Below are 14,105 nucleotides of genomic sequence, written 5' to 3' on the forward strand. Positions count from 1 at the left end.
ATAAGACCTAGCTAACAAGAGGCCTGCCATAGGTCATACAGTTGACAATTAAGATTAAGCCTCTGAATGATTATTTTATAAGTGTCTGAGAGAGGGGGGCCAGACTGGACCTGAGAAAACTTCTGGCTACACTCCTTGACTGTTGATACATTATAACCAGTGACCCAATGCTCTTACCACCACAACTTCCCTAATGTTATGGACAAATTCTCAAACTGTGAGCCAGCATAAACCCCTCCTTCTTTAGGTTGTCTGTGATAGGTATTTTGTCACAGTGAAGAATAATGGCTGTTACAGTTACTTTGTTGTTTTCCATACATTTCTTTTATTTCATGATTAGCATTGAAGGTTTCTAGAACCTTTTATAATGCAAACTACTATTTTATACAATGCTCCTTTGCACTATAATGTTTTAAATGTTTAAAACCCTGCTGATATACTGAAAGTACATGGCAGCAAACAAAACAATGTTTTTTAGTTGTGGTTTTTCATTTTTTCTATGATGTATTCTACAGCCTTGGTATATGGAGCTCATAATTTCACACACTGTATAAAGTAACAGAGTTGAAAGAACTCTGCTTTATAGTAGGGCTTTAAGTAATATAAATGTATCTAGGATTTCTGTTTCATCCCATTTGCCTCGTTTGATCAACTGATGAAATTTACTAGCTGATCAGAGAGCTAAGAAAGAGTAATTATTATTATTAACAGCAAGACACGAGATTCAGAGAACAGAAGAAAATGAAACACACTTTAAATTAATTTAATGTTGGCAAAGAGTCTGGAAAAGAAGGGCTGTTTATTTATTCTGGCTAACAAATGAGACAAAACACCACAACCTTCCTTGGTCAATTGCATTATAAAACAGAATATATATAGCAAATTAAGACACTAATACAAGCTGCTTAAATTGAAATCAGAGTCTTACATGGCACAATGATCTGTAGCTTTCTAGCTAAACAACTAAAGGTAAATAACTAAAGTCTGCGAGAGTCTAGTTGAGGAACTGCCTGGTAAGAGTCAATGGAAAAAAGTCTTATGTGTCCCTGGAAATCTGCACTTTTGTTTTCACTATTAAGGCTGTAACAAAGTGAATGTGCTGCAAATCACATTGTTTGACTGAGTAATCATCACTATCCCAAGCTTCGTTGTACATGCGTAAAAGCATAATTACTGGAGAAACCTGAAAAGGTAGATTACCCAGCACATCTCTGAGTAATTATTGCTATTTGTACAAGAAATAGTCATTCATGTATCTCAGTTTTTTGATATATGAAAAAGAAAACATAATAGTTCATATAATCTACTGGTGTTGAGAGAATTTTTAAAAAATTCACAAATAATTCTAAATCTGTACTTGGCACATAATACATATTCTATGGGTCATGTGATATTTTAATCATGTACAAGATCCAATATTCTCAACACTCTTTGACTAACTTATGTATTCCAAATTTGTGTAAGATACTGATTTAGTAATTGCTGTTTCTCTTTTTGTTTCTTTGTTTTCAATGATAGTGATTAAAGAATTTGCTTTGCTTGGTCCTGATACCTTTTTGTTGAAGTGGTAAAACATGTGAAACTCTAAACAAATTATGTCTTTATTTCTGTCCACAAATGTACTGAACAAGCATTGTCTTTCAGTAATCTTTTGTATGTCATATTTCCCTTGTTGTGGCAGAACACATGTGATAATCAAATTAAAGTGATGAAATGCTTATTTTGTCTCAAGATTGGAAACTGCAGTCCACAGTGAGTTGACCCATTACTTTGAAGCCTATAGTGACACATAATATGATAGAGGAAGGTAAAGAGAGAACTAGGTATGACTCCAATATTTCAGAGAGCATTTGATGACTTCCACTTAGGTGTTAATTTATAAAAGTTCCACTACTCCAGTCTGTGAGTTAAACATTTAAGAACTGGGACTTAGGGGATGTTTACTTAAACCATAACTACTTAAAAAAAAAGTTACATCTAGCACCAAGAACTGTTGACTATTGTTACTGTGTTAGTGTCCCAGTGTAGCTAGAGTTTTCCTGCCTGGCCCACAGTCAGGACAAATCTCTCTCACCTGCCAGTCCCACAGCTGCTCAGACCCGACCAAGTAAACACAGAGACTTATATTGCTTACAAACTGTATGACCGAGGCAGGCTTCTTGCTAACTTTTCTTATAGCTTAAATTAATCCATTTCTATAAATCTATACCTTGCCACGTGGCCCGTGTCTTACCGGCATCTTCACATGCTGTTTGTCATCGTGGCGGCTGGCAGTGTCTCTGACTCAGCCTTCCACTTCTCAGCTTTGTTCTCCTCCTTGTCCCGCCTATACTTCCTGCCTGGCCACTGGCCAATCAGTGATTTATTTATTGACCAATCAGCAACACACTTGACATACAGACCATCCCACAGCATCCCAGTGTTACACACACATGGTAAAATAAACTATGGTGGTTTGAATAAGGAATGCCTCCTGTATGCTCAACATTCCAACATTTGGTCCCTAGTTGGTGCTGCAATTTCTGGAGGTTTAGAAGCTGCAGACTTTCTGGAAGAAGTATGCCACTGGGAGTGGGTTTTGAGAATATATAGCCTTGACTTACTTTCAATTTTCTTTCCTTGTTTCATTCTTGTGATTAAAAGATAGGATTGCTGTACCTCCTACCATGACGTACTCTTACCCATCTGGACCTAAAAACATAAATAAACTCTCTTTCCTTAAGTCATCTTTGGTCAGGATGTCTTAGCACAGCAACAGAAAAGTAACTAATATAGAAGTTGGTACTAAGAGTGGGGCTTTCTGTGAAGAAACTGGTTTTGATTTTAGGAGGAATGAGGAAGAGTTTGAAAATTGGGACTACAAAAACAGTTGATAGTCATAAGCAGGCCTTAGTGGCCATCCTAGTAGGAACTTGGAAGACAATAGTTCTGAGAAAAATGCTGACTGTAGGAAGTCAGCCCAATAAGCAAGGACTTCAATAGCAACTAGAGAGAAGAGAGTCCTGTGATATTTTGGCAAATAGTCTGGCTGCATCCTGACCTTGTCCTAATAACTTGCTTGAAACTAAATTTTTAAATGTTGATCTAATTTCTTAGGCTCAGAAAATTTTAAGACTGTATAACATTGAGCATGTGGCATTTTTGTTACTGGCAATGATTATGCAGGTCTGCAATGAAAAAGGGCAAGTGAGGCATAAAGAAATATGAAATGCAGTTTAGAGAGACAAAAATATAGGAAGCTTAAAGTCACAGGCAAGCTGCATACTGTAAGAAGAGAGGTTGTAATTTTTTAATGAGGTTAGCATCATTAAGGAGGGGTCTGCTTTGCCCTGGAACAAATGAAAAGATACCTGCAGGACAATTCACTACCAAGCTAAGCTTCCAGTTTCAGAAAGAGAATCTATACCCACTAGGAATTTTGTTTCTTCTGGAAACCTGGCTCTTATCTCTTTCTTCTTCACTTTGGATCTGCCTCTAGTGTGCATTGATCCTTCATGTCATAAGATATTTCCACTGCTTTTCCTCTTTGGGTTTCTCTCACAGCACCTCCCCACCATATCCAAGACTGTAGCCCATAAAAAGAGCAATGACAATACTTTGTGCTTCATAACATGAAAATATTCATCTATAAGTCTATAATGGTGATATTTTGAGGACCAATATCTAATGAAGCTTTCTCAAAGTTTCAGATGTCTGAGCAAAACAAGTGATCTTCAAGTTGATAATCCATTCATGGTTAAAGTCCTTTGTTAAGTACCATTCAATAAACAGAATACTTTGATTGCATCCACGTAGATTAAGAACACTAAAGAAGGCTGGGCAGCCTTCTAAAGGTGGTGCACACCTTTAATCCCAGAACTCGGGAGGCACAGCCAGGTGGGTCTCTGTGAGTTCACCACCAGCCTGGTCTACAGAGCGATATCCAGGACAAGCACCAAATCTACACAGAGAAACCCTGTCTCAAAACACCAAAGGAAAAAAAAAAGAAAGAAAAAACACTAAAGAAGGATCAAAACCACAACAATAACACAAAAATAAAAACAAAGATGTGATCGCCTTGAAAAATAATTTATGTTAAAAAAAAAATCTCAAACAATTACAAATGTCTAGACTGGAATGCAAACACAAAAAGAATATCTCCAAAGAAGATGATCTTGAAGCCGTTCTGTGTTGTTCTATACCATCAAGCATGTGAGCAACACAATGCACTTCAAGTACAAGTACTCCATTTCTATGAGTAGATAAAAAGTGTTTATATGTGTGTGTATGTATTTGTAACTGAAAAATTCCTATCACCCGCCAGTCCCACAGCCACTCAGACCCAACCAAGTAAACACAGAGACTTATACTGCTTACAAACTGTATGGCCGTGGCAGGCTTCTTGCTAACTGTTCTTACAGCTTAAATTAATCCATTTCTATAAATCTATACCTTGCCACATGGCTCGTGGCTTACCGGCATCTTCATATGCTATTTGTCATCATGGCGGCTGGCAATGTCTCTCTGACTCAGCCTTCCACTTCTCAGCTTTATTCTCCTCCTTGTCTCGCCTATACTTCCTGCCTAGCCAATGGCCAATCAGTGTTTTATTCATTGACTAATCAGCAACACATGTGACATACAGAACATCCCACAGCACTTCCCCCTTTTTTTTTTTTCAAAAAGGAAGGTTTTAACCTTAACAAAGTAAAATTACATATAATTTGGGAATTTGGGCATAGCTTCTCTTACTACTTCCTGCTGGAGGGGGGCGCTGTATCTTATGGGGAAATAATAAAACAGTGATATAAAGTCCACATGGATTTCAGCATGCATTCCCTTCTTGCTTTCTACACATTGTCTTATGGAATGTTGTCTCAATCTATTAATTTCTATATGCTATAAATACAATGAAGTAGGAAAGTAAGAATTTGCCTATCCTTCCACTGCTTATGAAGTCCAAATAAAACTTATAGGTAAATATCAGTCTATCTTCATAATTGTATATATATATATATTAAAATCAAAGATTATCTAACTTTCCATACAAATCCTCAAGGTAAATTATTCCTATTGTTAGTAATTTCCTATGGTTTGTCCTCTGTCCATCCTACCAAAACTAATTGAATTTCTTCTCTACTTTTTATCAAGATATAAGTAAAGCTTTGTCCTTTTATGAATTTCATGCTCAGAAAATTATCTAATTTTTGTATCTACTCTACCCGTATTTCATATGACAACTTCATATAATCTATCATGTTTCAAAAAAAAAAAAAAACAGTAGAAAAGAATAAATAATAGCGTTATATTTTCAGTTAAGCATCCATTCAATTAGGTGAGTGAGTTTTGGAAAGTAATAGTTACTCTGTACAAATACCTCAAATGATGCAAAAGTCCACAGGGCTGACAGCTCTCCCAACCTGAGTGTCTCCTGCAGGATTTACAATGACATACTTCTACTTTTTAGCAAATTAAACCTTATGTCAAGACTTACATTAAATACTACCCCCCTCTCCTTTCTCTGAAGAGGGAACAAATTGGCCCCACATGCCCAGAGTTGAGGAGCACTGACAGGAAACAGAACAGAGTGAGACGGGCCCAACCTAAGAGGCATCACATGGCTGAGTCAGATGGGATCAACGATCAATTCCACTTAAGGTTTTACATAAAAGGATGTAAAATACAGCAGATTTAAATATATGAAAGAATTTTTTATATACCACATGAAACTGACTGGATGCCAACATTGTACATTTCTCTGCTGTGCAAACACTTTATGGGGAATGTGCTTTTTATTTTGCTTTTACATGTTTGTTATGAATCTGTTTTGTAAAAATTTCTCCAAGCCTAAGTAATAGAAATAAAAAAATGCACACAAATGGCCATGATTAATGCATACAGCAAACTATGGTTCTATACATGTGATATGCATAATAATCTTGCTATATATTTCAATATAGCTAAACATATGTACATTGCTCTTGTTCCCACAATTTCATTGTAACAGCACAACTTTCCATGGGTCTAGTCTAAAAGTCATAGAACAAACAGTTCTTAGTTTTGTAGACCTGTTTGCCAGGAAAATATTGAGTCTGTTTCTTATTTATTATTTGGCATTTGTGTCTATATTAAGAAATTACTTCTCCATAGGAATCTGAGAATGCACAATTCATACAAAAAATCTCAACTATTATTAGATTATCATTTCAAATGAGATACATGCATTGGTCACTACCCAAATAACACTGACTTTATAGAAAACCTTGATTCTAAGCTAACGTGATTCTTTCCAGTGTAGTAAAAGGAAATCCAGTTTATGGCACTTTGTAAGCAGTGCATGATAAGGCAAGGCTCCTGATGATGTGTCAGAATTAGAGTTTGATTTCCAGGCTGCATTTATAAATGTGAGTATTTACCCAGTGTTAAGTTATATACTTGTGATCCTTTTAGAGTAAAAAAGCAAAGAAAACTGAATAATCCAAGAATAGTTGTATGCTTGTGCTATTGCCAAGGTATGACATTTACTAACTCTAAGAAAATATTATTCATCTGGATTACCATGTTAGAATATTATATTTATTAATTGAGACATAATTTAATGCCTAGTTATTGATTTACTTATTTGCTTACATTATTTTTGGTGAACACAGGTATTATTTATGCTAAGTAGACAGGCACTTTAGAAACAAGCATTATAACTGTATTTATAGAGAGACCTAGTGAATGATGAGCAAATGTGAAAGAAATAAAATTGCATCAAATCTTTATTCACAAAATAAAATATTTTTACATGTTTTATACATATTTTAAGAATGCCATGACACTGTATTTACATCATTTCCACCCTAAGCTCCTCCCCTTCCTATACCTCTTTGCCTCTCACTCACTCTCAAATTAAATGACTTCATAATTATTATTCTTACATTTATAATCATATGGATATATAAATATAACTTGCTGGATTCATTTAATGTTGCTTGGATGTATATGTATTTATGGACTATTTTAAATAACTCAAAAAGATTATATACAATTCTTCTCCTGACTCTTTGGTAATTTGAATTCATTTTTTGAAACTAGCATGCAAAAGTGAGAAACTATGAAACACAAGAGATATGAAACAGAGATTTTTAACAATTAGGAAAATGATGTGTCTAGTTATTTCATTCAGATTATTTTGGTTGCACTTATGATTAAATTCCATATTTAGTTTCATAGATCCATAGCCAACAATGTATTAGAAGGAATGTGATAATTTTTTCATTTATTTTAAAGTTTCTTGGTTTAGAGTTATACATGGATTGATTATTCTACATGGTCTAAATTTAGTCTGCTTCACAAACTGATGGGCAGTAACATCAAATTTATTTTACTGCAGAATTTTCACTTGCATAAATAAACTATTCATATTTTTCAGGAAATGAAAATTAAACTGATTCATCTTCCAGCATGTAATTCTGCATGTATGCTTGGTATCATGTATCTGTATGTACACGTGTACACACATGTTCTTCTTTAAAATGAATGAGTCGTTTTACAGATGGTATATCTGTTGTGGCTAGGTCTAAAATAAACACCAGTGAAGTTACTCTGTGGGGAAACATCAATTTCCAAATCATCCTTCAAAAAAAAAAAAAAAAACTTGGCGATTTCTTCAAGTTGTTGTATAAAATTCTTTGATTAAAACTATAGGATTTCTGTGAATGATTACTCACCAAATCTCCACAGGCCCTCAATTACAAAAATATATTGGGTTAGCTCTTTCATATATGAAATGAACCACACTTGACTTGGTGGATCCATTTCAGTGCTGCTCAAAAGTTGAAGTGATGTAAAATCATCAACATTTGCCCCAGATTTTTCTTCGTACTTTGTCTGGATAAATTCTTAAGAGGCCAATACCCCTTCCCTTCTTCCCAGGTTGAAAGTACATGTCCAGTCCCACAGTGCAAAGGACTTCTTCATGCCATGCACTAGCAGTGTGACAAGCAAGACAACAAGAGAAAGCTAGAAAATTTGAAGTTCTGAGTGTGGCATCTGCCTGCAGTTTCAGTACTTCCTCCTCAGCTATTCCTCAAAATCACAAAACTTCTTCTCCCCACCAATGCCATGCACTCCTACAGAAAAGTTATTGGTTCAATAAATCTTAATTTGAAACAGATTCACTTTTGACAGCTAGATCACTTTTCTTCAAGTTTGTTCAACTTCCCTTTGCTTCCTAAAAAGCAGACAAAGATCTTACGTATTTTCACTATTGCCAAAAGACAATTGCCTTAATGGGAGAAATATTAACTACATGTTTTCATAGGGCAATGAGTGACGGGTTCCTTAGCTGTCATTGAATGGAAGAATTACTTGGGAAATAGAAAACACACATATGTTTAAAACTATTATTGGGATCTCAGGAAAACATTAATTTCAGAATAATAAAAAAGTATTTTGATTATAAAATCTGAGAAATTAGAATATATTTTGAATTCTTGGATGTTGACTTCATATCTGAAGTGAAGCAGGCATATTGTGAGCTATAATTTACACAGAACTTTTTTTGAGACTTCATTTTTAGAAAAAAATTCAAACATTATTGCTACTCATCTGGTGAGAATATATATATATATATATATATATACATATATATATATTCTTAATTTATTTTAAGACCATTATTTAATTAGTTATGAGTTTCAATACTTTTAAAAAGTTTCAGAACTGGATTGTGTCCTGAAGGCAACTGCCCTTAATTTGAGTTATTTGTGAAATGGCTACTAAAATCAGGGTCATGTTCATGATCTGAATTTAATATAAATGTACTATATTTGCATCATTTCTACCCCTTCCTCTACTCACTCCAACTCTTACCATGAACCCGCTCCCTTTCTAACTTATCACCTTTTTATAATTATCTCTCTGTATCTCTTCATCTCTCTCTTCTTGACTCTATTTCTCTGTGTGTATGTGTGTCTCTAATATATATGTGTGTGTGTGTGTGTGTGTGTGTGTGTATGTATATATGTATATAAGTGTATGTGTATCTATGTGTGTATATATATTACATACACACAAATATATACACACATACATACAGATATACAAATATATCTACCAACTCCATTTAGTATTAAAACTACATATAGATGCTTAGAACGACCACTTGCAACTTAATACCCTATAAGAGGGCCTGCCCTTAGAGGAAATATAATCTACCTTTCTCAGAAACAGTTAACTACCTGTAGCTCTTCATACTATTCTAGGGCCTTGTGAGAATCCCCTGATCTACATTGGCTTGTCTCCTGGTGTGGTCATTATGCAAGTCTTGTTTGGGCAACCATATTTTTGGGATTTCATGGGTGCAATATCCCTGTTATGTCAAAAAAAAAAAAAAAAACCCACTATATCCCAGGATACACCTTGGTTCTGGCTCTTACAATGTTTCTGACCCTACTTCTGCCATTGTCCCTGAGTTTTAGGTATAGGGTTTGTATATATACCAATTTGGAATAGGAACCCCACAATCATGGAGTCTCTACATTTTGACCAATTGGGGATCTTTTAATAGCCTTCATATCCTGCATAGGATATTTCTTTGACAAAGAACGAAAACTACACCTATCTTAGAATACACTTTGAAGCTGTCTTGACTTAGGAAAATGATACTTGTAGGGTTTCCTCTAAGGTCTATGACATCTCCAGTCACAAGTTTATGATACAAAAAATAAATCTCCCCCTACTGAGCAGACTTGTTTAATTAGACCACTGTTAGTTACTCAATTTTTCTGGTGTTCATATCTTACTCTTTCTTTCTAGCATTCCTGTTGTCTGACTAGTCTTTTTCCTCTCAATTTCTCTATTCCATTAAAAATTTTCTTCATTTTTTTGAAATTATTATATAATTACTTCCTTTCTTTCCTCTCCAAACCCTCCCATAGATCCTTCTTTGATCACTTTCAAGTTCCTGGCCTTTTTTTCATTAATTGTTATTATATTTATATTATACATATAATGTGTGTCATACATGTACATATCCCTAAACTCATAAATACAGTGCTCAGTCTGTATGTTACTTTTATGTATGGCTTCCAGGCTGATAATTTGTTTCTGGGCAACTAATTAATATGCCCTTCCCGAGAGGAGACTATTTCTCGCACTTTCAGCATTCCTTTTAGGCTTGTAGTTCCTTGTGCAGGGTTGAGGACTTGTGGGCTTTCTCCATCGACATGGCAGTGTCTACCCTTGTCATTTTTGTTCAGTTCATGTTTAGGCAGTCATGTGGGTGAGACTTCATAGGTGTGGCTTTTGACATTTCTAGGAGACATAATCACACATCAACAAACTCACTGATCCTTGGATGCTCTTACAATGTTCGCAAGTTATAAGAATGATGTAAAGAGAAAAACCATCTCAGTTATATCAAAAAGAAACCCCCCACTTTCTCATGTTTTGGTGTTATTTTTACCATTGCATTTTCTATTTTGTCCACAAGCTTTCAGAAATGTGAAATTAAAGCAGTTGCAACTTGAAAAGACAATCATATTGTTTTATTTGACTTGTCAAAACAGGCAAACACATTGCTGTAAATACAACGGATCCTATTTTAAATGTTTTGCTAGAATCCACATGACTGTCTAGCAGCGAGTCTTCAAGGCAAGCTGATGTATTTAATGTTCAATCAATTCCAATATCATAGCTCTATCCTGTATTAGACTAGGCAGCATTGGCGTCTGCCATCACCAAAAACAACTCCTTTTCACAATTTGGCAAATGACACAAACAAACAAAGCAGCAAACAGAGATTGTTATGAACTCAAAAACAGTCTTATTGGTGAAATACAATTTATATAGCCATCTGTGATGATAACACTAAAATTTATAAACTTGATAATAGGCAAGTGTTCTGAACAATTAAAATAAGTTGGGATATTTGAAATGAAATTACTCCTTGTAAGTACTTATTTATCTAAGAACTTTGGATGAAATGAATAAGAACCACTGAGAAAAGCTTAATCAATTAATTGTTTTTTCAAAGACACATGAGAAAAGCAGATTCTCAGAAAAAAACAGCAGAGGGTTTGAGAAGTTTCACAGGACTGTAGCTCTTGATGTGGGGGAGAATGTGGTGATAGTGTGTTCTCCAATATATTGTGCACCCTAATAAACTTATCTGGGGTCAGAGAACAGAACAGCCACTAGATATAGAGGCCAGAAAATGGTGGCACACACACCTTTAATCCTAGCATTCTGGAGGCAGAGATCCATCCAGATCTCTGTGAGTTCAAAGCCACACTAGAAACAGCCAGGCATGGTGACACATGCCTTTAATCCCAGGAAGTGATAGCAGGAAGCAGAAAGGTATATAAGGTATGAGGACCAGGAACTAGAGCTGGTTAAACTTTTAGGCTTTTAGCAGCAATTCAGCTGACATCCATTTGGATGAGGACTCAGAGGCTTCCAGTCTGAGTAAACAGGATCAGCTGAGGAATTGGAAAGGTGAGATGGCTGTGGCTTGTTTTGCTTCTCTGGTCTTCCAATATTCACCCCAATACCTGGCTTCAGGTTTGATTTTATTAATAAGACCTTTTAAGATTCATGCTACAGGAGAAATTAAATAGTATTTGACTAGTAGACTCAGAGACACAGATAGCCATATTGAAAGTTCACCCATTGACCTGTGACCCCATGACCAGGAACATAGTCACCTACAAAGCAACTTAACAGCACACATGTAGGGTAATAGCACCCTGAGCACTCTCTGCCTGGTTTGTTGTGATTGACAGTTTGGGGGCCATCTGACAAAAGTTTTTGCATAAGTGATTGTCCTGAGCCTTAGAACAGAGAGGAGGTATTTGGGAAATAAAGACATAACCATTTAGACTCATGCACACTTATATTCATTGATACATCAGGATCATCTATACGGATTATTGCTGCTGATGTTTGCATTTGAGTTAGACATGGCCCTCTTAAGTGAAGCTTGCTACATACTTTCTAAAACACCATATTTTTACTCATATCCAGTGACCTACTACTTTTATCTTCATTTTTGTTTCTCCATTGTCAGATGAAGAAACTGAAACATTAGGCAATTAAATAAGATTTCCTAGCTAAGGCTCCTGCCTAAACAAATGTGTTCCTGGTCCCCAATAAACAGTTTCCATGCTTTATGTGAGAAACAAAGTCCTTTGGCTTATCCCATTAATTTAAGTGGTGCTGTGGGATGTCCTGTATGCTGTAAATATATTGTGTTGTCTCTGGGATTTTTAACTGCAGAGAGACATTTGATTTTAAAGACAGACGACTTAAACCAATATGTATATTTTAAAAGTACCTTGTCTTCAAAATTTGGATCTAAAGATATGTTGCTTTGGAAAGGAGGCTCTGCTTTTGTTTCCACAGAAAGCAAGAGGCTATGGATTTGTTCCAGATTAAGACACATTAGGTTTGACCAGCCAAGACCCCCTGAAAGGTCTCCGATGACACCATGGCCCAGATGATCCAACATCCAAAATGGTTTCAAGGCAACTGGCTCAGACAATACAGCCTCACAGACTACCCCATAATCCTAAAATTTTCTTTATGTCCCCATAAGAATACAGAGCCCTCCTCCAGCAGAAAGTAGTAATAGAAGCTACACCCAAATTCCCAAATATACCAAACTGCTTTGGAGATGGAATTGTCTCACTCCTTCTCTAAACCCAAGCATATTGCTAGAAAGAAAGGTTAAGAGATTCTTCTGTCCCATATCAGAAGATCCCTCTGGTGTGGGACAGACAAAAACCAATATTTTTATTTAAAGCAGGTTGATTATAAATGCAATCTCTTTCTAAAGGTAAAAGGGGAATAGTGTAGATGTGGTAGGATGAAAGGGTAGATTAATGAACCTACTTTTAGAGAACAACAACTTACTTAAAATGTTTTACATTGGTATATATTTTAGTTTATTGATACAAGTTTAAACTTAATTTAAGTGCCCCAACTTTACCAAGGAACTTTGGATGACTGTCTAGGCTGCCAGCTGTCTCTGTCTACTCTCGAAAGACTCCTGAAATTTGCTTGCATCCTTCTACCATTTCTCAGGTAATATTATATCTTTCGGAGGTCTTTGATGGAGTTCAAGACTAGATAGTTACAATTTTCCTTAGTTATGATAAAAGATAAATTAGATATAAAACCTTAGATTCACAAATATAGGATAGATAGGATATCTTCTTTAATTCTGCCAAATACAAATAGAGTAGATATTATAAATAGACTAGATATTGTAACTATAATTCTTGCTTGATAATTGTTTTGTTATATGTAATTTTACTATGTTAAAGTTAAAATCTTCTTTTTTGAAAAAAACAGAAAAGGGGAAGTGTAGCAGGAATCTTAGAAGGTCTTATTAATAAAATCAAACCTGAGGCCAGTTATTGGGTTGAATGCTGGAAGGTCAGAGAGACAGAACAGGCCACAGCTACCTCACCTTGCCAATTCTCAGCTGATCTTGTTTCCTCAGACTGGAAGTCTCTGAGTCTTTATCCAGAATAAACCTCAGCTGAACTGTGCTGCTCCAAATCTTGAAAGCTTAACCAGCCAAATGCTTAACCAGGCAAATGCTTCTAGTTTCTGGTCCTCACGCCTTATATACCTTTCTGCTTTCTACCATCACTCCCTTGGATTAATGTGTGAGTCACCATGCTTGGCTGTATCCTTGAACACATGGATTTCTGCCTCTGGAATGCTAGGATTAAAGGCATGTGCTACCACTGCCTATCCTAAGTATCCAGTGGCTTTTCTGTTGCTGACACCAGATAAGTTTATTAGGATACACAATATTTTGGGGAACACACCACCACAGGGAAGTGCAGTGGGATATCCTGTATGTTGTAAATATATGTTGCTATGATTGATTGATAAATAAAATGCTGATTGGCTAGTAGCTAGGCAGGAAGGATAGTGTAGGCAGGACAAGGAGAGAAGAGAATTCTGGGAAGTGGAAGGCTGAGGCAGAGAGATGCTGCCAGCCGGGCCATGGGGAGCAGGATGTAAAGTACCGGTAAGCCATGAGCCATGTGGCAAGGTATAGATTTATAGAAATGGATTAATTTAAGATATAAGAACAGCTAGTGAGAAGCCTGAGCCACTAGGCC

Source organism: Peromyscus eremicus, chromosome 4 (genome assembly GCF_949786415.1).
Source record: "Peromyscus eremicus chromosome 4, PerEre_H2_v1, whole genome shotgun sequence".
NCBI classification, from domain to species: Eukaryota; Metazoa; Chordata; class Mammalia; order Rodentia; family Cricetidae; genus Peromyscus; species Peromyscus eremicus.